This window comes from Sorex fumeus, unplaced genomic scaffold, assembly GCF_029834395.1.
Source record: "Sorex fumeus unplaced genomic scaffold, SorFum_2.1 ptg000007l, whole genome shotgun sequence".
Taxonomy (NCBI): domain Eukaryota; kingdom Metazoa; phylum Chordata; class Mammalia; order Eulipotyphla; family Soricidae; genus Sorex; species Sorex fumeus.
This window is the reverse complement of record NW_026606064.1, coordinates 24064692-24090220: the sequence shown is the minus strand read 5'-3', so window position 1 is coordinate 24090220 and position 25529 is coordinate 24064692. Positions and strand designations below refer to the sequence as shown.

General features: G+C 38.8%; 1 protein-coding gene across 3 annotated transcripts in view; it reads right to left on the bottom strand.

The window, feature by feature from the left end:
• IMMP1L (inner mitochondrial membrane peptidase subunit 1) overlaps positions 1 to 25529 on the bottom strand; it is an 85839-nt gene that overhangs the window by 52985 nt on the left and 7325 nt on the right. For all 3 annotated transcript variants that reach the window (XM_056136270.1, XM_056136278.1, XM_056136260.1), the window contains exon 2: positions 8858 to 8974. The gene's annotated coding sequence lies outside the window, so the exon portion shown is untranslated. The remainder of the gene's footprint in view (positions 1 to 8857; positions 8975 to 25529) is intronic.

Below are 25529 nucleotides of genomic sequence, written 5' to 3'. Positions count from 1 at the left end.
GTACTGGAGTGAAATTATTTTGTACATCAACACCAAAATCTTTGATACCATGTAACCATGCCACCTAAAGTATCACAAAAATAAATAATAATAATTTTACAAATGGAAAAAGTTTGATAGGGCAAGAGAGGTAGTTCAACGGGATAGAATACATAGTCTCCTAGCAGGAGATCCATGTACTGTTCAATTTCCGGTAGTACAAGGCATTCTGAGAACCACCAGGAATGACCCTTGACCCAAGCACTGCTAGGTGTGACCACCCACAAAAGCAAAATAAAATAAACAAAAAGGATAATTTTACACATAAATATATTCATACTGACAAAAACACAGAACAAACTTTCTTTGTGATAAAAAACAGGAACAACTATGCTTTTCTCTCATATATAAATGCTTTTCTCATATACATATATATATAAACGTATACAAAATACAAAATGGCATACTGAAAGTACGTAAAGGAACAAACATGACAATCTCTCAATATCTGCACTGCAAGCCATAATGCCCTAAAGGAGGGACAGAAGGGAAGTGCCTGCCAAAGACAGGGTGAGCGATGTGTGTGTGTATGTGGGGGGGGGGAGGGGGGAAGGGCGTAGGAGGGAAACTGGGGACACTGGTGGTGGGAAATGTACACTGGTGGGTGGAGGGTTGTGTATTGGAAGATTGTGTGACTGAAACCTGACCATGAACAGCTTTGAACTGTGTGTCTCACGGTGATTCAATTAAAAAAAAATCTAAAAATAAAAACTAAAAGTCTTCTGGACTTCTGCTTATGAAGCAACAGTCATTCACCCTATTTTCTTCTCTATGTTAATCATAATAATACCGCAAGACACAATCCTGAAAGACAAATTCCTGAGTATCCGACATTAAACTTCTCCCAGCCTCTCTTCAAGAGGACAAGTTTAGAAAAATTCACAGACAGCTAGAGTGAGTACCCACTTACAACTCCTCCACTTTTTCACAGCTCTTGTATTCCCTGTTCACCATCACAACCACCTGCTAGCTCCTCTGTCAAGATTACAGGTTTAGGGATTTCAACCTGAGAATTTGAATCTTTATACTCTGTGAAACTCTGAATTTTAGAGATTCCAAATTTTGGTATTTTAGCAAACAGGGACTATGTGTTTGAGAATATGATCCAGTTCATTTTCTCCCATTTGGCCTTTGTGCCAGAAGTAATGTTGTTAGTATAAATTGATAAAGTCATTCTTCTGTCTAAAATTATTTGTTCATAAGGCAACTCTCAAAACTGTTTTCATTGCAGTACACTATAAGAAGTTCCTTATTTTCTCTTTTAATTAATGAATTTATTATTTGGGGGGTAACACCCAGCAGTGCTCAGGGCTTACTCCTGGATCTGTGCTCAGGGATCACTCTTTGTTGAGATTCGAGGAAGCATATAGGGTGCCAGGGGTTGAACCTAGGTCGGACATGTAAAAGGTATATATAGGCATAAAAGATATGTAAAAGGCATAAAAGGTCTTACCCCTCTGTACTCTTCCTGGCCCCAAAACTCCTTTTTTCTCCTGAGGCATATGCAAAACTGGTTGGAGCGATAGCACAGCCGGTAGGGCGTTCGCCTTACAAGCGGCCAACATGGCCGACCCGAGTTCGATTTCTCCGCCCCTCTCGGAGAGCCCGGCAAGCTACCGAGAGTAATCGATATGCCAGACACAGTAACAACAAAGTCTCCAATGGAGACGTTACTGGGCCCGCTCGAGCAAATCGACGATCAACGGGAGGGCCTTTCACATAATTAAAAGCAAACAATTTTCAACAGCAGAGGGCAGAGGTGTCTTCAATAGAGGACCACAGACAGCAAAGTTGAAAAGAAACAAATGCAATTATACCAAATCAAATAAGCTCTGCACAGGGGCCAGAGTGATAGTAGAGCAGTAGGGGGTATGCCTAACATGCAGCCAACTCAGGTTCAAACCCAATATCCCACTGACCCTTGTGCCTGCCAGAAGCAATCCCCAAGTGCAGAGCCAGGAGTAAGCCCTAAGCACAGCCAGGTGTAGCTCAACCTCCCCCATATGCACAACCCCCAAAGCTCTACACAGCAAATGAAAATCAAGCTATAGAAAAAAGACACCATACTGAAAAAAAGACGACATTTGTGCAACAAGTCTGGTAAAGGGTTTATAAGACTTATAAAGTACTCATAAAAATAATAACAAAAAACCCTAACAATCCCATCTTAAAATAAGGAGAGGAGTTGAACAGATACTTTCCCAGAGAAGGGGTACAGATGACCAAAAGCATATGAAAAAGTACTCACCCTCACTCACAATTAGGGAAACACAAATCAAAACAACACTGAGAAATCATCTCACACCAATGAGAATGGCACATATTAAAAAGTCTAGAAACAGCCAGGGTTGGCAGGGTTGAGGTGAGTTAGGAACCTTCATCCACTGTTGGTGGAAATGATATACAGTTAACCTCTATGGAAAGCAATATAAAGATCTCCCCAAATAATAAGAACACAACTACTATCCAAAAAATCTCCACTTCTTGGCATCTTCCCCCCAACTTAGGAACCTTCATCCACTGTTGGTGGAAATGACATATGCTCAACCTCTATGGAAAGCAATATGAAGATCTCCCCAAATAATAAGAACACAACTACCATCCCAAACATCTCCACTTCTTGGCATCTTCCCCCCAACTCCCCCAAACACAGAAGCATTAATTTGGAAGGAATTTGCTTTTTGATACACAGCAAGATAGCAACAGAGGGCCGAAGGCAATGCAGTAGTAATTGATCTGCAGAATGGAGTTGGGTTTGGGTTGGGGGTGGGGGGCACGTTGAAAGGGAGGAGTCTTCAGGACCTTGGGGGAGGAAAGTGGTTACACTTGTGATGGGTGTGATGTTGGAATTATGTACATGGAAAACCATCATTTACTGTACTTCAGATCATAGTACTCCAATTAAAAAATTAAAAAATGCAAACAAAAAACCCAATACAGAAATTCATAGCACTGTAGCACTGTCCTCCCGTTGTTTATCAATTTGCTCGAGCAGGCCCATAATGTCTCCATTTTGAGACTTGTTATTACTATGTTTGGCATATTGAATACATCACGGGTAGCTTGCCAGGCTATGCCGTGAGGGCGAGATACTCTTGGTAGCTTGCCGGGCTCTCCGAGAGGGGCAGAGGAATCGAACCTGGCTTGGTCAGGCTGGCTGCATGCAAGGCAAATGCCCAACTGCTGTGCTACCGCTCCAGCCCACAGAAATTCATAATAGTATCTAATGTGATAGGAGAGCAATGGTCTATTTTCCTTCCCAATATTTCCTGACATATAAAAAACAACAAAGTCAGGGAGAAAGCTCAGAAGGCTAAAGTGTATTCTTTGCATACAAAGTACTACATGGTCCCTCAGTACTGCATGGTCCCCAGGTACTACCAAGAATGACTTACAAACACCAATAGCTGTGTCTCAAATCTAAATATACAGTTTTAAAGTCCTTGTTTTTTAAAATTTATGTTCAAAATTTTATAACCAGATCAGTAGTTAAATTTTTTGTTTTGGGACTATACCTGCTGGTACTCTAGCAATGCTCCTAATTCAGTACTCAAGGGTGACTCCTAGCAGTGCTCAGGGGACCATGCGGTGCTAGGGATTGGATTACCATACACAAAAAATATGGTACATTTTTTTTGAGGCATTTCCCCAACCTCATAGTTCACTTTTTCTTGAACTTGAGGGTTGAGGAAAGGTAGGGTACTAAGGATCAAACACAGGGCTTCATACTTATTCTCTATGCCTGAGTTATACCACAATATACATTTATTTATTTAGGGGGTCACTCTGATAGGGCCCAGGGGACTAGGTGATGCTGGGGAATCGAATCTGGGTATCCATAATACAAAACACACATACTAGCCCTTTGACCTATATCCCCAACCTCCTGTTTACTTCTATTTTTTTTTTTTATTTTGGGGCCATACCAGTGATACTCAGGGTTTACTCCTGGTTACTGGGTTTACTCAGGAATCACTCCTCACGGTCTCATAAATAATATGGGATGCCTAGGATCGAACCGATGCAAGTTGTGTGCAAGGAAAGTGTCCTACTACTGTGCTAGGAGAGCCCCTCACTTTTAAATGTTTTCTCAAAGCACTTAAATATTCTTATGAAACCAAACCTATTACTTCTCTGTTTTCATTTACAAAACTACAATTTCTAAGTGTTGGTCTTAAAAATGACCACTGTCAATAGACGATGACAGCTCATGTATTATTATTTTTATTTCAATGTTCATCCTATAAAATATCTCATAATTTGAAAATAACTAAGATCCACTGCCCTTCTCATTTGGAATCCTAAGTAAATTCAGTTTTAGTATGGCTATAACTGTTATGCAAAAAAAATGTAGATGATTAACTTTTATTCCCTAGTAAGGAGATTCCAGAATATTTATGTTGCATTTCAATTATTCAGAAATCAGCTATGAGTTAATTCAGACTCTTGAAACAAAATGGCTTGCTCAGAGCTGACCCAAGCAATTTTTTTTTTTTTTTGCAGGGAGTGGTGTTGGGGAGTGGGGCAAGAGTTGGGCCACACCCAGTGATTCTTAGGGCTTACACAGGGATAACTTCTGGTGGACTCAGGGGACCATATGCAGTGCTGGGGATAGAACTAGGGCCAGCAGTGTACAAGACTGAAACGCAAGTGTCCTACCTGCTGCTGTACTATCACTCTGGCTCTCAAAACAAATTCTTAAAAGCTGCCACACATTCTATGCCCTTACTCATCGGAGGGTATAGAACCATCCAAATCTGTACCTAAGAAATGTCTGATGTTAGGGAAATGCAGATTTTACTATTAGGTTTTTCAAAAATCCACTGTCGACTCTTAAAAAAATTAACAAAGGTAAAATAATACCAAACAATAAATTAGCATCCAGAACATAAAAATCTATCAATCATAGTTTAGAAGAACATCCCTATAGAGCGTAATAGTCTCTTAGGAAATCATAAATTCTGTAAAAGCTGTTCACAATGACAACTCCAAGTAATACAAAAACAATGACCCTTAACTCAGTTTATTCTGTTTAATAAAACAGAAGGGTAAATTTTATATTTTAGTAGCATTTCAGAAAAATATCCATACAAAACAAATCTTGGCACATAAGAAAATAAGATGCAATTATCCAGAAAATTAACAGATGCAGAATACTATTCATTAATAATACCCCAATGAACGAGGAATTTGTCAAAGTAAAATTTTCCCTCAAAGTGAAAATACATCATGACTGCCTTTTGCAAAATGGAACTCTAATGAGGTACAATAATATTTGGGAAGGGTGGGCTTTAAACACCCTGTGTTATTGGGCACTTCTTTAATAGTCAAATACCTGATCAGTTATGAAAGTTAGTCAGGCAAATTTTCCACCTAAATGGAGACACTCATGAAAATGTCCTGATTTCATTTTGCTTTCTTTAACCTGTGATTGCCAAGTAGACAGATTGGTCCATTTTCTAGTTCCAACTTGCTAAATGACCTTGTTCAAGTGAGTCACTTTAGTCCTCAGTTTCTTTATGAGTAAAAAGGTTATGAAATGACATCATAGTGAATAGAACAAATGTGGTAATAAAAGAGCATATAATATTAGGTAGCATACACACATATTTATAAATGCATACTTATAAATGTAACTTTTAAACTATCACAAATGACAAGGGTCATGTACTAAAGTAGGAAAAATAAACAGTTTTATAGGTCAAAAGATTTATAGTGTATGTACCACCACCACTATTACCATTCACCACTAAAAAAGTGACTGCCTCTTTCTCTGCCCCACCCACTACACTTTTCAAGTAATAACCATTTTATTTTAGATTCTGAAAGGTTTTGTTATTGTTGTTCAATTTTATTAATGATTAGTTTCTTTATATTCTATCTATATAACCAAAATGAAGTCATTTCATTTAAAATACATTGTAATCAACTGACTTTAATGTAAAAATCTGATTTTTATCACTGAATAAAAATTTTTTTATGGCATAATACATAAAATAATGTTTGGGACAATGTTATTTATAAAAGTCAAAACCAGAAAGTACCCAAAATCCATTAACAACATAAAGGGTGGATTATGAAACATGCATTCCAGTACAATAACATAAAAGAACTGCGATAAATAAAAACTACATGTAATCACTGTGAATGACTCTTCAAAACATAATACTCAACTAAAGAGAGAACATACTATTCTAAACAATGGCACTCACCAGCCCGCCCCCCACACACAGAACCTATGCCACCAGGGCCTTAATGGGTCTCTCACAGCTGTGCCAGTATAACCCTGGAGCAGCTGAGCAGCAGTCCAAAAGGAATCATCAAGATGGTCAGAGTCTCCAGACTCAAGCCAGGATCCAACCTGAGCTCCAAGTTTGGCACCAGTGTTTAGATCTCAGCTCTCCCAACCCAGCAACCTTTCCACATTTCTGATCATAAGCTGACACAAATCAGACTGACATCCACCAGGAACTGCTAGACAAGGCATTGGGGACCCCGCTGCTGAGCAGAGTGCTAACACTGGTGCAAGAGGAGAACGGGACCTCGGTGGAGTGAGAGGCCTTTTTCCCTCTTTTGGAAGATGGTACATGCCTGATGGATCTTGGAGTTCGGCAGAGCTGGAGCCCCTGCCAGAACAGGTGTTGTCACGTAGTTTGGGACAGAAGAAGTCCATGCACAGCGAGGACATTGCCCTCATCATCTTTAATGTATGCAAGCGAACGCCTTCAGACCTCTTTGGCAGCATGAACATCAAAGCTGCACTTTACAGTCAAAGCTACACCATACAGGTTCTACTCCATGAGCTGTAATTTCAAGGACTTGGTTCAAAGAAAGTACTCAGGGACCTTCTCCTTTCAGAACACCATGCTGCTACAAATTCTTGGCTGGAAAAGTCCCTGGAAATTTCCTCTACTCTACATCATGTAGTAAATGGGGCTAATGAATTAAGAATGGCAGCAGCAGCAGGACAACTTTATACCTGAGAAAAGGCTTCTATGACTAGCCTCATTCTAAGAAATATGGTGTGAAGACAATGAGACCACCAGGCTTGAGAAGCAGCAGACAGTACAGACAAGATCACTTATTTGCTTTCCCCACTGTACTATGACTGCATGGTGACAGGCTCCATCCAATTAAGCCTTTCTCCCCCTTTCTGACAAATGCTTCCCTTTACAGACACCTTTCCACTTACCCAAAGAGGCTAGACAAGTGTGTACCAGGTATCCTGTTACTACATCAAAATTTCCTACAACTACCTCTGTCTTAAAAATTCCCAGTACACTAAAGATAACCCTCTCTGGCTTTACACTGAAATTTCTACTTCATTATAACCTTCAATTCAAAACAAAAAAAGACACCTCTAAGACAAATATTAAGATGCTTCCCCAAAAGAAGAATACAGATGACCCATTAATATTGCTTATAATGCACAAATAAAAGTGATAAAAATTAGAGTATTGTATAAATACTAGTCAAAATATTGGTTACCTCTGAAGAATAGGAAAACAATATAAATTATCTATGGGGTACTTGTAATGATCTATAGTTACATGAATGTTTATACTTACCACTTTTCTAAATATTCATGTATTATTTATTTAATAATAAATTTGGTATACATGGTAAATTTCCTGAAATAAAATATTCTTGTACAGAGGAAGAGCTTCTCTTGCTAAGAACAACTTTATTTTCTTTTTCTACTGTTTTATTTTTTATTATAGTATATTACAAATAAAGAAACATCACATGCCTAATTCTCCACAATTCTTATTAAGAGTATATTTATCAGATTATCAAAGCTGCAAAAATCAGGCTATCAAAGAATATATGCTCACTTATCCTATTAAATCCTTATTCAGCTCAAAAAACTAAACTTTCTCTTCTATTTAAGAAAATATATGCTTACCTTAAAAATATACAAATTTCTTCATCTAGACAACATTGCATGTAGGATGCACTCAAAAATATTATTTAGCTCAAGAGTTGGAATAGATTTTTAACTGTTATACATTTTAAGACAATTTGGGAAACTTATCTGTACATAGATGCTGTAAGGATTCAGGAGAGGATATACATGAAGTCAAACTCGGTGTCACTATGTGTTAAGGATGGTTCACTGTTTGTACTAAAAAATGGGATTATAGGGTGAATACATAAAAGAAGCTACCTTCGATGTCCCCTGTATAGACTATACCATAGGCTGGCTTATTCAACTAGATCTAAAATGTCTAATGTAAATTATATTGTAGTAGTCTTAATATTTCCTTAGGAAAATATAATATAAATTTGATGTAAGAAATAACTGTAAAGGTTTTTTTTTAATGAACTTACATTACAAACACATCACATACACCATATGAAAAATCCTAAAAGGTCCATCACCTATAAGAATACTTCAGTGAATAATTTTTACAACTTTTTAATGCCACTGAACAAAGCTGACAATGAAATTTAAAAGATAATCAGTACTTTTATCATTATTCACCATGATAATAGAATTGCTTTTGTTACAGATTGTTTTCTGGTGTGTAGTTAAGAGTGTGTACATGTGTGCATGTGTGTGTATCTGTTCATGAGTGTGTGTGTGTGTGTGGGTGTGGGTGTGGGTGTGGGTGTGGGTGTATGGGTGTGTGCACATTCAAACGCCACTAAGAGATCTTCCCTTACTCGGTCAAGCTAATCAGTTTGTGCCCATCTATTAAGTGCCAATTTTAGTAAACTATGCTATGTCCAGCAGGGAGCAGCATTACAACACCCATAAAACTTATTTTGAACATGAAATCGACAGAAGAAATAAGGAGGAAAAAAACCCACTTACCATAGGTCTGTTCTACAGTACATCCAATTGGGAGGGTAGTTTCATGACTTCCAGAAAAAAAAAATCATCTAAACCATGTTTCAAAGCATGTATGAGTTATCCATGGCTTCAGGATTCCTAAAGTAGGAAATCAGAATTATATTAGGTAACGGCTTGTCTCAACCATGTTGAATTGAATGAGTATATAACTGCTTCAAGTGTTAAATGCATCTTTTTCTTAATGTTTCCATAGGATTTTAAACAAAGATGTTTGACAATACTTTGGATAAAACTATTTTTTAATCCAGAATACATGGGTGAAATATTATCAACAACTAAGAAAGCTGGAGTCAAATATTAAATGAGCTGATAGCCAACCACATGCAATTCTGATATATCAAAATCTTCTAGAAAACCTCCAGGCAATCAAGGATGCAACACTCATTTCTATGGGTCAGCAAGAATACAATATAATTTTAACAATGAAAAGGCACAGAGGTGCCATAGAAACAGTATAACGGATAAGGCATTTGCATTATATGCGGTGGACCAGGGTTCAGTTCCTGGTACCACATATGGTCCTCAAGACACTATCGGGAGTGATCTCTCAGTAGAGTCAGGAGTTTGCCCTGAGGTAGTTGGATATGGCCAAATTCAAAGAAACAAAACACAAAAGGCAACAGGGATTCTTTATAATGCTGGTGTAGCAAGATTGATTAGAAATTTGCTGACTATGATAAATGCATATGATATTATGAAAAAAACTGATAAACTAATTACAAGAGAACAAAGGCAAAATACACTGTTTACTATTACCCTGGCTAAGTTTGTCTCCATATTTAACTGAGAAAAAAGTTTAAGCTCCACCTTTATTTGAAATATTAGTTTGCTTTATTCATTTAAATGCAAATTTTCTGTATATACACTAAAAACAAAAATTTTTCAGTGTCACTGGAAAATAATATTTACCTTTAAATATAGACAAAAATAATTTATGCAATATATAATGGGGGCTGGAGCAATAGCACAGCGGGTAGGGCGTTTGCCTTGCACGCAGCCAACATGGCCGACCTGAGTTCGATTCCTCCACGCCCCTCAGAGAGCCCAGCAAGCTACAGAGAGTATTTCGCCCGCACGGCAGAGCCTGGAAAGCTACCTGTGACATACTCAATATGCGAAACACAGTAACAACAAGTCTCACAATGGAAATGTTACTGGGCCCGCTCAAGCAAATCAATATATAATAGTACATATCAACATATAGCATGTAGTTTTTATCATTTAAAATTGAATAGTAATATGCAAAACGATTCTTATTTTACTTCTGGCAAAATAACATGAGAAGCTTGAGTAAATGGCATCAAGTGTACATGAATAAATATATAAGTGTACTTCACAGCTCAAGACCATAGAAAAGCACCAACAGAAAGAGCCCAAATCAAGCAGAAGGAAAGAGATCACAAAACTTAGAGCAGAAATCAATGACATGGAAACGAAAGAAACAATCCGAAAGATCAATGAAACCAATAGCTGGTTCTTCGAGAAAATAAACAAGATAAATAAACCACTAGCAACACTCACAAAGAAACAGAGAGAGAGAACCCTAATAAACTGAATCAGAAACGAGAAGGGGGACATCACAACAGAAACCAAAGAAATTCAAAAGATCATCAGAGACTACTTTGAAAGTCTGTATGCCACGAAACAAGAGAACCTAGAAGAAATGGATAAATTCCTGGACTCCTATCATCTCCCAAAGCTGAATCAAGAAGATCTAGAGTACCTGAAAAGACCTATTAACATCAAGGTAATTGAAACTGTAATCAAAAGTCTTCTAAAAACAAAAACCCAGGTCCAGATGGATTCACTAGCGAATTTTTCCAAACATTTTAAGAGGACCTACTGCCAGTTCTTCTCAATCATTTCCAGGAAATTGAAAAAAACAGAAACTCTCCCAAACAGTTTCTATGAAGCCCATATCTCTCTAATACCAAAAGGAAACAAAGAAACCACAAGAAAAGAAAACTACAGGTCGATATCCCTGATGATCACGGATGTGAAGATTCTCAACAAAATACTAGCAAATAATTCAACTACTCATCAAAAAGATCATACACCATAACCAAGTGGGATTCATCCCCAGGATACAAGCATGGTTTAACATTCGTAAATCAATCAACATAATCCATCATATCAACAAAAGAAAATATAAAAATCATATAATCATATCAATAGATGCAGAGAAGGCATTTGACAAGATCCAGTACCCATTTATGATGAAAACCCTCGCCAAAATGGGGTTAGAGGTACTTTCCTCAATATAGTTGAAGCCATCTACCACATGCCTACAACAAGCATCCTCCTCAATGGGGAAAAACTGAGAGCCTTCCCGCTAAGATCAGGGAGGAGACAAGGATGCCCACTCTCTCCACTACTGTTCAATATAGTACTGGAAGTACTTGCAACTACGATTAGGCAAGAAAAAGATATTAAGGGCATCCAAGTAGGAAAGGAAGAAATCAAGCTCTCACTATTTGCAGATGATATGATACAATACTTAGAGAACCCTAAAGCCTTTACCATGAAACTTCTAGAAACAACAGACTTCTATAGTAAAGTTGCAGGCCATAAAATCAATGCCCAAAAGTCCATGGCTTTCCTATGCACAAATAATGAAAGAGAAGAAAGTGACATGAAGAAAACAATCACGTTCACAATTGTGCCCCAGAAAATAAAGTACCAGGGAATAAGCTTAACTAAGGAAGTAAAGAAAACTACACAACGCTAATTCAGGAAATAAAAGAGGACATGAGGAAATGGAAAAATATCTCCTGTTCATGGATGGGGAGAATTAACATTGTCAGAATGGCAATACTTTCCAAAGCACTGTACAAATTTGATGCGATCCCTATAAGGGATGACATTCTTTAAAGAAATGGAGCAAACGCTCCTGAAATTTATATGGAACAATAAGCCCCCACGAATAGCTAAAGCAATACTTGAGAAAAAGAAAATGGGAGGAATCAACCTCCCTAATTTCAAACTCTACTACAAAGCAGTAATAATTAAAACAGCATGGTACTAGAACAAAGGCAGAGCAGTAGACCAATGGAACAGGTTTTAATATACTGACATCTCCCCCCCAAGCATATGATCATGTAATCTTCGATAAAGGGGAAAGAAAAGTGAAGAGGAGCAGGGAAAGCCTCTTTAACAAATTGTGCTGGCAAAACTGGACGGCTACATGCAAAAAAGTGGGCTCAGATCTCTGCCTAGCGCCATGTACAAAAGTAAGATCAAAATGGATTAAAGACCTCAACATCAGACCAGAAACCATAAGGTACATTGAAGACAAAGTTGGCAAAACCCTCCATGACATTGAAGCTAATGGTATCTTCAAAAATGTCACGCCACTGGCCAAGCAAGTGGAAACAGAGATAGACAAATGGGACTATCTTAAACTAAGAAGCTTCTGCACCTCAAAAGAAACAGTGACCAAAATACAAAGACAGTCTACAGAAAGGGAAAGGATATTCGCAGAATACACATCCGACAAGGGGTTGATATCAAGGTTATACAAGGTACTGGTTGAACTCCACAAGAAGAAAACATCCAACCCCATCAAAAAATGGGGCAATGAAATGAACAGAAACTCTCTCAAAGACGAAACCCAAATGGCAAAAAGGCACAGGAGAAAATGATCTACATCATTAATCATCAAGGAGATGCAGATCAAAACAACAATCAGATATCATTTCATGCCACAGAGATTGGCCCACATTCAAAAGAACAAAAGCAACCAGTGCTGGTGCGGATGTGATGAGAAAGGGACCCTCCTTCACTGCTGGTGGGAATGCTGACTGGTTCAGCCCTTCTGGAAAACAGTATGGACGATTCCCAAAAAATTAGCAATTGAGCTCCCACTTGACCCAACAATACCACTCCTGGGAATATATCCCAGAGAGGCAAAAAAGCATAGTTGAAGTGACATCTGCACTTGTTTGTTCATTGTAGTCCTCTTTACAATAGCCAAAATCTGGAAAAAAAAAACCTGAGTGCCTGAGAACAGATGACTGGTTAAAGAATCTTTGGTACATTCACAAAATGGAGTACTATGTAGCTGTTAGAAAAGATGAAGTCATAAAATTTATATACAAGTGGTACAACATGGAAAGTATCATGTTAAGCGAAATGAGTCAGAAAGAGAGGGATAGACATAGAAAAGACTGCATTCATCTGGGGAACATAAAGTAACAAAATAGGAGACTAACACCCAGGAGTGGCCGAGATTAGTCCCAGAAATTTTGCTCCATGGCTTGGAGCCCAGTCACACATGCTGGGGGGAAAGGGAGCTCGGACAGAGAAGGGAGCACCAAATAACGGGTGTTGGGAGGATCCCTCAGGATGGAAGAAGCATGCTGAAAGTAGACTATAGACCAAAGTTGATTGCCACTAATGCCTTTTTTGCAAACCACAACACCCAAAAGGAAAGAAAGAACAAAAGGAAATGCACTGCCACAGAGGCAAGGTGGGATGGGGGGCATGGGGGGTGAAAGGGATACTGTGACCCGTGGTGGTGGAAAATGGGCACTGGTGGAGGGATGGGTACTTGATCATTGTATAAGTGAAACCCAAGCACAAAAATTTGTAAGTCTACAATTGTTGTACTTCATGATGTTTCACTAATAAAAATTAAAATAAAAAAAATTTATGTCTACCTGGAAACTCAGAACATACCATATTTGAAAAAGTGTATTTGAAAATACCAAGGATCATGGAGAGTCACTAAAAATTAAGGACTAAGAAGCATTGTGTAATGTGAGCAGCACAAAAGTCAGTATCTTTGTAAGAGACAGAAAAAGACACACAACAAAACCAAGAAATCAGTATGAGTATAGAATATCCAGAGACCAGAATGATGAGTCTATGACCCAGGGAACATCAAGGAATGCCAGCAACTACCAAAAGATAAGAGGAGAAGCATGGGCAGTTTCATGCTCAGCGATTCAAGCAGGAGCAAATTATACATGGTGAGTTGAAAGACTTCTGACTACCACAGTTGTAAAAAAAATTTTTGCCTTAAGCCACCAGGATTGCAGACTTGTTACAGAAAACCAAAAAAATGAACCTGAAATCATAGGTATAACGTATAACATAGAGCAGAAAATTATTTCCATATACCATGGCTCGAGCGATAGCACAGCGGGTAGGGCATTTGCCTTGCACGTGGCCGAACCGGGCGTTCGATTTCTCTGTGCCCCTCGGAAACCGGGCAAGTTACCAAGAGAATCCCACCTGCGTGGCAGAGCCTGGCAAGCTCCCCGTGGCATATTCGATATGCCAAAAATAGTAACAACAAGTCTCACAATGGAGACATAACTGGTGCCCACTCGAGCAAACCAATGAACAATGGGTTGACAGTGCTATAGTGCTACCACATTCATTGAAAGTGTACACTGTTTACAACCAAAGCAAATTGTACTGAATGAATTCTATCAAACACAAGAAGAATGTAACACCAATTCTCAAACTGTTAAAAAAAAAAAGAGCAGGGAATACATTTTTTAAAATTTACTTTTATTTAAGCACCATGATTTACAAAATTGTTCACAATGTAGTTGTTTCAGGTATTCAATATTCCAGTATCGGTCCCACCATCAATGTGCCCTTCCTTCCCTCTACCAATGTCTCTTAGTTTCCCCCATGCCTGTTCTGCTAGCAGGCACTTAATAACTTCATATTGTTATTACAACATGGATTTCATAATGGTCTTGCTAAAATCACAGCCTGAGTATTTACTGAGCTGTTAGATATAAGCCTGGTCTTCTGTGTATTGCTTTCACACATTGAGTTTAGTAGGCTTTTACTCAATTTTCCATCTAATTTTCTCATTTCCTCTGGACTTGAGTAGGAAATACTTTTTTTATTTTTTTTTTTTTATTTTTATTAGTGAAACACCATGAGGTACAGTTGCAGACTTACAAATTTTTGTGCTTGGGTTTCACTTATACAATGATCGAGTACCCATCCCTCCATCAGTGCCCATTCTCCACCACCACTAATCCCAATATCCCTCCCATCCCGCATTACCCCATCCTATCCTTCCTCTGTGGCAGGGCATTCCCTTTTGTTCTCTTTCTCCTTTTCGGTGCTGTGGTTTGCAAAAGAGGAATTGAGTGGCAATCATGTTCGGTCTATAGTCTACTTTCAGCATGTGTCTCCCATCCTGGGCGGATCTTCCCAACACCCTTTATTTGGTGCTCCCTTCTCTATCTGAGCTGCCTTTACCCCTAGAGTGTGCAGCTGGCCTCCAAGCCAAGGAGTAAACCTCCCGGTACTTAACTTGGCTATTCTTGGGTGTTACTCTCCTAGGAAATACTTTTTGAATCATCCTATAAAACCAACTTCACTGCAACACCAAAGCCATATAAGGTACTGCAAAACATAAAACTACAGTCCAATATCCCTTATGGATATTAATGCCACCTGTGTTCTCAACTATTTAGCACAATGAATTCAGCAGCATATTAGAAGAATTACATAGTAAGGTAAGAAGATTTATTCCTAGAATTCAAGGATGGTTAAACATATGGAAATCTATGTAATAATCACTGTAGCACTGCACTGCATTGTCCTCCCGTTGTTCATCGATTTGCGTGAGCGGGCCCAGTAACGTCTCCATCGTGAGACTCATTGTTACTGTGTTTGGCATATCGAATATGTCACGGGTAGCTTGCCAGGCTTTGCCATGAGGGGGAGATACTCTCGGTATCTTGCTGAGCTCTCCAAGAGGGGCAGAGGAATCAAACCCTGCTCAGCTGGACCAGCCGCGTGCTGGGCCAATACCCTAATGATGTGCTATTGCTCCAGCCCCAATACATCACATTAGCAGATAAAGAAAAACACACATGATGAACCTAATGGGCTGGAGCGATAGCACAGCAGGTAAGGCGTTTGCCTTGCAAGCGGCTAACATGGCCGACCCAAGTTCGATTCTTCCGCCCCTCTTGGAGAGCCTGACAAGCTACTGAGAGTATCTCGCCCACATGGCAAAGCCTGGCAAGCTACCCGTGACATATTCGATATGCCAAACACAGTAACAACTGTCACAGTGGAGACATTACTGGGCCCGCTCGAGCAAATCAATGAACAATAGGAGGACAGTGACAGTGACAGATGAGTCTCAACATATTCAACAAAAAAAATCACCCTATTATGATAAAACATATTCTAGAATATTTTTGCAAATTAAATGAATACTCGTCATGCTAAAGTAAATAAAGAAAAAAAAGTAAGGCTCCCTTAATGTAATAAAGGCCACAAACCAGAGGTAAAACAATTTTTCAATTTCTCTAAAAAAAAATGTAATAGATCAATGAGAACAAGAGATGGTTCTCAATTTGAAAGAATATACAAGACTGGCAAACGATTTGCAAGAATCATCAAAAAAGAAAGAGAAAACTCTACTAAATTAAATCAGAAATGAAAGTGGAGATGTCCCAAAGAGATCACAGAAATCAGAAATTAAATGATCATCAAAAATTACTTAAAAAAAATGTATGCCACAAAAACTGAAGAATCTAGAAGAAAAGGAAAGATTTTGGATATCTTATAATCTTCCATGAAGAGTCATCAGAGAAAACAGCACACCTGCACAGGCCAATTATAAAGGAAATTGAAATGATATTCAAAAGTCTTCCCAAAAACAAAAGCACAAGCCCAGATGGGTTTACTAGTGCTTTCTTCAAACTTTTTTTTTAATTTTTTAAAGAAAGGCAGACTGCCACATGCAGCACCTCATTTGGATGTGTCTGAAGTCTTGGAAGCTTGACTACCTCTATGTTCTCCTATAAATGGACCTTGAAAGCTTTTTTGGAAGTGCTAGCAGAGAAACACAGCTACTCATATACCCTCGACCTACTGAAGATCAGTCCGTCTGTATTTGGGGAAGGCCATCCTCTTCAATGAGCATGCAGCTTCAGGAGGGATGCACATGGACTGGTGAGGGAGGAAGGGGACACCCACCTAGCCATCCAGATGAGCTGAATTAACCCTGTTGATCAATGGGGTGACAGAAGTCACAGCCAGATTGCCCTCAAAAACTTCAAACCTTTAAGGAAAATCTTCTCCCAATACTTTTAAGGCTCTTTCAGAAAGTTGAAGAAACAGAAATTCTCCAAACCATCTTTATGAGGCAAACATTACCCTGATACCAAAAGTGTTGCAGTACACGGAGCTTAAGTTTATCGGAATCGCACTCATCACAGTGCTCCCGAGTCACTCCCATTACTTTGTCTGCTTGTAACCACTTCTATGCTTGTTGGGATCGGGAGTTCCCTAGCCCTGGGAGGCACGGAGAGACCAGATAGACACAATTCCTGCAGGAGTAAAAACGGGGTTTATTTAGACCAGCATGCTGGGGCTCCACAGCATACCCCAAAATGGGCAGGGGCTGAGAGCCCTGAACTTCTTCAAAGGGGATCTTATATAGGCCTTCACTGGCCATTACAGCAAAGCCCGTGCATTTCATAGCCAACAGATTTGTAACAACATATACTTTCTTAACCAATCCATTTAAAAGTACCTCACTCCTTAGCCTATAGATTCAAAGATCAGCATTTACATACATGGATTGTCAGCACAAGCAAGGTTATAGCCTGAATCATTAAGCCTTAGGTAATCTCCCTTGACCATCCACATTTTGAGTTAACCAAGTCTGCAGGGTGCTTTAGTGAGACAATACACTCCAGGAAAGGGCAATTTCCCCCAACCACCTGCATCCTGAGTTATCCTTTACCCAAATCTGCAGGGTACTTTACTGAGACAATACATTTCAGGAACAGTAAATACACCTGAATCCTGTCACACTTGGTTTAGAAAGAAGTTATGCCCTGTTCACTTTCCAAGTCCCCTCTCCCCCAGGTGCAAAGCAATGAAGCAGTTTTACAGAAAGCAATGTTGCAAGTTAGCTGAAGTACACAAAAATTTGATGCCCTAATATGGATTCTTTCATGCTCTCTTCCCCAATCAATTTGTAAGGTCTCATCCTTCTTAGACACTGAAGCTGTACTGTAAGTTAATATTGCCTTTCTCCTCTCCTTATGTCTTTTGAGCAGTTTACCTTAATGCAATGTCCTTTTGTATAGATACAGGAAGACAATTAATTAATATTATGCTTTATAAGTTAGGATTTAATTGGCTTTGAATATTATTCACTCCTGGGCATCTGCCTTCTCAGCTTAAGCCTCAGTTGCCCTCACTTCCTAGCACTCCAAGGGCAGGGTCCCGACGTGGGACTGGATGGAACCAGGGCAAGCCGGTAAGTTATGTGCTACCCTGGCATTGCGATGGGCCAGGCCAAGGTGCCACGATTCTTAACTATAAGTTAAGAGGTTGATTATAGGCAAATGATGTCATGATCCAATAGTAACGACGAGACTAGGGCCCTGCTGCTAGGAATAGGAAAGATATCTGGCCTGAGCACTGCAGTCTGAGATCGAGATGGCCCTAGGAAAGCAATTCTATAAGCTCAAAGTATTTCTTACTGTGTCCATACAAAATGATTAATATTATGTATGCTTATATGTTGGTTGGACAAGGAGAGGAGAAACACGTCCTAGAAGCAGTTTCCTGTGTGTCCTGACTAGCTTGGATGAGACTGCTTTCTCCCCTTCAAACTGTCTTCAGTAAATGATTTCAGTATATTAAGACAGTTTCCCTTTTCTCTCAGGAACCTAGCTGGCCTTAGGTATACAGATTCCAGGTGCTAAGCCAGGCCTGGTCTTTGGGATGTAGATGCCTGGCTCCAGGCTGGCTGATTTTGGAGATGTAGATTCCAAGCTCTAGCAGACTGGTCTTTGTTGTGCTAATCTAAGTGCTTGTAGCTTGTAAAAAGCTTTGTAAAAAGGTGAGGCCAAGATTACTGGCCTGCAGATGTAAGGAAACAATGTATGTTTGCCACCTCAATGTTCTTTCTGTAACTCCTTTTGATGACATCATTATATTGCACCCTTTAGAGGTACTATGATCTATATAAGGGAGATTTCAGGGCACTCTGGGGGGACACGTGCATCAGAGAACCTGGGAAGATGGGGCTGAGGACAGAAGCTGAGAGAACAAAGGTGCACGTGTTTGAGAGATCCTGGGGCCTCCATGACATACATCTCTTCCATGTTATAAACTGCTGCTAAGACCAACCTGCCTGGCCCCCGTTTCCTTCCTTCGCCTGACTATCGCCATCGACCTCCATGGAGTGAGGAAACGGCCTGACCGCCGGCCTTTTTATTTTTTGTGTGTTTACACAAAAAGGAGTCAGAGACATGACACACACAAAAAGAAAACTATAGTTCTATATCCTCAATGCACATAGATCCTCAACAAAATCTCAGCAAATCAAAGCCAACAATACATGAAAAAGGTAACATTCCAAGACCAAGTAGAATTCAACCCAGGAGTGCAAGGATGTTTTGATATCTGATACAAGTCATTCAAAAAATAAATGTGATGGATTGGGAGAATTAACATTGTCAAAATGGCAATACTTCCCAAAGCACTGTATAAATTCAACACAATCCCTATTAGGATACCCATGACATTCTTCAAAGAAGTGGAGCAAACACTCCTGAAATTCATATGGAACAATAAGCCCCCATGAATAGCTAAAGCAATTCTTGGGAAAAAGAAAATGGGAGGAATCAACCTCCCTAACTTCAAACTCTACTATAAAGCAGTAATAATTAAAACAGCATGGTACTGGAACAAAGGCAGAGCTGTAGGCCAATGGAACAGGGTTGAATATACTGAAATCTCCCCCCAAGCATAATAGCATCTAATCTCCCATAAGGGGGCAAGAAAACTGAAGTGGAGTAGGGAAAGCCTCTTTAACAAATCATGCTAGCAAAACTGGACGGCTACATGCAAAAAAATGGGCTCAGATCTCTGCCTAACTCCATGTACAAAAGTAAGATCTAAGTGGATTAAAGACCTCAACATCAGACCGGAATCTATAAGGTACATTGAGAAAAAAGTTGGCAAAACCCTCCATGACATAGAAGCTAATGGTATCTTCAAAGATGTCACACCGCTGGCCAAGCAAGTGAAAACAGAGATGGACAAATGGATCTATCTTAAACTAAGAAGCTTCTGCACCTCAAAAGAAACAGTGACCAAAATACAAAGACAGTCTACAGAATGGGAAAGGATATTCGCTAACTACACATCTGATAAGGGGTTAATTTCAAGGATATACAAAGTACTGGTTGAATTCCACAAAAAGAAAACATTCAACCCCATCAAAAAGTGAGGAGATGAAATGAATAGAAACTTTTACAAATTAGAAATCCGAATGGCTAAAAGGCACATGAGAAAATGCTCCGCATCATTAATCATCAGGGAGATGCAGATCAAAACCACAATGAGATATCACTTCACACCACAGAGACTGGCCCATATCCACAAGAACAAAAGCAACCGGTGCTGGCGTGGATGTGATGAGAAAGGGACACTCCTTCACTGTTGGTGGGAAAGCCAGCTGGTTCAGCCCTTTTGGAAAACAGTATGGACGATTCTCAAAAAATTAGAAATTGAGCTCCCATTTGATCCAGCAATACCACTCCTGGGAATATATCCCAGAGAGGCAAAAAAGTATCGCTGAAGTGACATCTGCAATTATCTGTTTATTGCAGCACTCGTTACCATAGCCAGAATCTGGAAAAAACCTGAGTGCCCGAGAACAGATGACTGGTTAAAGAAACTTTGGTACATTTACACAATGGAGTACTATGTAGCTGTTAGAAAAGATGAAGTCATGAAATTTACATACAAGTGGTACTACATGGAAAGTATCATATTAAGAGAAATGACTAAGAAAGAAAGGGATAGACACAGAAAGATTGCATTCATCTGGGGAACATAAAGTGACAAAATAGGAAACAAACACCCAAGAATGGCTGAGATTAGTACCAGGAATTTTACTCCATGACTTGGAGGCCAACCACACATACTAGGGGAAAAGGGAGCTCAGATAAAGAGGGGAACACCAAATAAAGGTGTTGGAAGGATCCTCCCAGGACGGGAGAAGCATGAGGAAAGTAGACTATAGACTAAACAGGATTGTCACCCATTGCCTCTTTTGCAAACCACAGCACCCACTGAGAGAGAGAACAAAAGGGAATGCCCTGCACAGAGGCAGGGTGGGATGGGGGACATGGGGGGGGGGAGGGATACTGGCATCTGTGGTGGTGGGAAATGGGCACCGGTAGAGGGATGGGTATTTGATCATTGTATAATTGAAACCCAAGCACAAAAATATGTAAGTCTGCAACTGTACCTCACGATGTCTCACTATTAAAAAGTTTTAAAAATAAATAAATAAATAAATGTGAGGAAAAAATTTAAATATTATGATCGTATCAATAGATGCATAGGAGGCATTTTATAAAACCCAACATCCATTCATGATTAAAAAAAAAAGAATTCAATAATGTTTTGAGGGTTCATAGAACTTTCCCCAACATAAAAACATTTACCACAAACCCACAGCAAACACCACACTCAAAGTGAAAACTGAAAGCTTTCCAACTAAGACTAGGCACAAGATAAGGCTGCCCAGTCTCACCACTATTATTCAATATAGTATTGAATTCCTTGACACAGTGATTAGGCAAAAAGAGATAGTAAGGCCATCCAGATCAGCAGAGAAGTCAAACTCTCACTATTTGCACATAACATGTACCTATACCTAGAAAACCCAGCCAGACCAAAAAAAAAAAAAAAAAAGGACACAGACCAAAAACTGTTGAAATTTATATGAGGTTAACCCCTTTCTCCAAACAACCAAAGCAATCCTAGGAAAAAGAAAGATGGAAGCCTTTTCTCTCCAACTTCAAACTATCCTATAAAGCTGTAGTAATGAAAGCAGTACGGTGTATGGTTAATTATAGGATTAACCATATAATCTAGCAATTTCATTCCTAAATAAATACACTAAAAGCAGGAACTTAACTAAGTAGTTAAGTTGTGTGATACTGTGATACTTACATTCCATGTTCAATGACATATTATTCCCAATGGTCAAAAAGATGGAAATGACTCAAATGTTTATTGATGAATTAATAAACAAGGAAATATTACACACTATAAAAAGCAATAAAGTTTCAGGGTTGGATGAACAGTTTAGGCAATAGATGCTTGCCTCCTATGCAGATGACCTGAGTTTGATCCCTGGCACCACTTACAGTCCCCAACAAAATATTTTTTAAAGAAAAATGGGTCCAAGGCCTTGAAACTAATTAACACAGCTACATGAATTAGAGAATCAACTAAGCTACTAAATAAGCTGTAAAGTAAACATGTTCCAACGCCCATTAAGGAAAAATATCATCATAAATGAGAATAATTTACTAATTTCATGTGAATCCATTTAGGAAATATATTAAAAAGAGACATGACTAGCTTTTTTAATTATTAATCTTAGAAACCAGCAGATAACAAAACTATTTTCAAATCTTCACGTTAGCAAATCCTAGAATTATAATACAAATGACCTTTGACTTTTTTAACATTTCATTCTAGAGAATGAAAAATATAAAGAATATTTAATATGAACTATAATTAAGTTTTCTTTGCTGTGGACAAACATATAGGTGTAATTTCCCTTTCACATGAGTAAGACAGATCTCCTGAAGTGTATTTAATCATTTAATCACTTACCTCTTTATGACAACTTATTACCCCTCTCCCAAGATGATTCAAATCACATTCTCTCACAACTCTGATCACTTTGAATATATACCCATTTCACAAAGGAAAATATGCCTTAATTTTGTGCTAATAAACCCCACCAAGTAGATAAATAAAGCTCTCTATACCTATACAAAAGAATACACAGGCTGAGTTTGGGATAAGATACAAATCGTGGATAAAATCAATGATTTTACCTCTAGCTCAGTTTAGCTCAGTTATAAATCCTAGTTCCACCACTGCAGATATCAGGTATTGTGGTGGTTAATTTTATGTATCAATATTGCTACAATATCAGGCATGATATATCTAGTGAAACTCTACTGAGTTTCCTTCCTAATGTGGTTTTCATCAACTACATGGTAAGCTTAGAAAGAAATAAATAAAAGGCTGGCCCTCGAGCCAGTAAAATCATCAACATACTAGAAAAGATATTAACAACACTGAAAAATTTTCAGAGACAGAACATGTAAAATTTTTTATAATAATATTCTCCCAAATAAAATACCTGGACAGAGAAAATCTAGCACAGCACTGGGACAGTGAGGCAATTCTGTAAGGTATCACCTGCTTTTACTCTGGCTTACAAGCTTTGATTTCTTTTACACTTTTAAATGGGAAAAGGGAGGCAAACAGTAACATTTTGTTAGACACCAAGTTATATTAAATTCAAATTTCAGTGTACACATATATAGAGCATTATTTCTACACAAGTGTGTGTCTACAGTGTCTCAGCTAAGACCCTATGAAAAGTCACATGAACTGCTACTTTTTTTTTTTTTTTTGGTTTTTCAGCCACACCCAGCATTACTCAGGGCTTATTCCTGTCTATGCACTCAGGAATTATTCCTGGCAGTGCTCAGAGGACTAAGTGGGATACTGGATATCAAACTTGGGTCAGCTGAGTGTAAGGCAAACCCTCTATCCACTACATTATCTCTCCAGCCCTAATGATCCTTATATGATTATCAGAGAAGAATCCAGCTGATCTACTTGTCCATGCTGAAGCAAAGCACACCAATTAAGTCTGATCTGTCTAAAAGAACTCCCTAATCATATTTCTTCCATTTATGGTAAAGTTTTGATGGGAAAGAAGAGAAAGAAAATCACAGTCCATTTATCCACAATATTCAAGCTGATCAGATATTAACATGAATGGAAAATCAAGAATCAGCAACATTATTAGGAACATTATTTCTAAGAAATCCACAGAACGAGAAAGAGGGCTAAGGGGGAGCTCAGTGGCAGAGTGCCTACTTTTACATGTGAAGCTACAAGCTTGACCCATGGCAATGCCCCACATGTACTACACATAATCTCGGTGGCACAACTGTTTGAGGTTTCCAGAACCACAACAAAATAGGAGATCTCTGGCACACTCCAACCAAGTGTGTGGGCTAGCAAAAGAACTAAAGTAAGAGACTCCCAGCAAGCCATTGCAACCAAGGTGTGACCCTCATCACAACAATCAAGTGTGGGAGGACCTCAGCCAACTGTGCGAGCACAATCAGTGTGTTCAAAACCTTGTGACCATAACAAGAGCAATAAAGAGAAGGAATGGCCTGCATAAAAAATAAAAATGAGATCCTGTGATAAAATAACAGAAAGCCTAGGCAACTCTGAAGAAATTAAGGGGTACTTGGGGAGGAAACAAAAGGAAAAAAATTCTAGGTAATGTCTTTAGAGAAATTGGATACAACGCACTACTATACTAAAATTAAAAGGACACAGAGTTTAAATAAATTGTACAGGACTTGAGCTATGGTACAGAGTTAAGGCATGCCTTTGTGACTACCAAATTCTGACACCACAAATGGTCCGAGAGTACCACCAAGAGTGATCTCTGAGCAGAGAGCCAGAAGTAAGCCCTGTGGCCCAAAAATAAACAAAAAATGAACTATCACAAGAAAAGGAAACTAAATATAATATTATTTATCATTCCTTCCTCTTATGTATACAATAATAAGAAAAGTTAGATTTAATGTTGAAATACATAGTAACAACTAAACTAAATTATATTAACCTCCATGAAAGAATTGTAGGGAAAAAATTACTTTCCCCCCTTCCAAAATACATACATACACTCATACATACATACATACACACACACACACAGTGAAGTTAAATTTGATTTAAAAGAGAATTGGGAATGCAAGGCAAAAGAAATAAATATATACCTCTAAATATATTTTTTATCTCAAAAGCAAAAGCTGTCCAAATAGGGCCTGTAAACCAAATTCAGCTGATTTTCCTTTTAGCAAATAAAGTTCTACTGGAACACAGCCATGCTTGCTGGTTTACATATTCTTTCTGATTGTACTGTGCTGTAATACGTAGTTATAACAAGAACCAACAATCTGAAAAGCTCAATATATCTACTATTTGGACAACTACAGAAAAACTTCGCCACTTTGCCACATCTTGACCTGGAGCTATATTGTTCAATCAAAGAGCAACTATTCAATGAAGTGTTTTAAGTTTATACAATTAAAATAAAATTGAAGTTTCAGTTCCTTAGACTCATCAGACATACTGTAATTGGTCAAAAAACTTATGTTTAATGGATGTTGTACATGATAGAAAATTTAGGAAGATCTACTGGACAGGGGGCAGGAGCGATAGCACAGTGGGTAGGGCATTTGCCTTGCACGTGGCCGACCTGGGTTTGATTCCTCTGCCCCTCTCAGAGTGCCCGGCAAGCTACCGAGAGTATCCCGCCCACACAGCAGAGCTCCCTGTGGCATATTCGGTATGGCAAAAACAGTAACAACAAATCTCACAATGGAGACATTACTGGTGCCCACTCGAGCAAATCGGTGAACAACGGGACGTCAGTGCTTCAGTGCTACTGGACAGGGCTCATCTGCAACCTACCATATTAGATTACTAGAACAGAATTTCAATTGTTGCTTTAAAAATTGGCACAGTCAGTGAGAACAGACCCTGAGAGTCT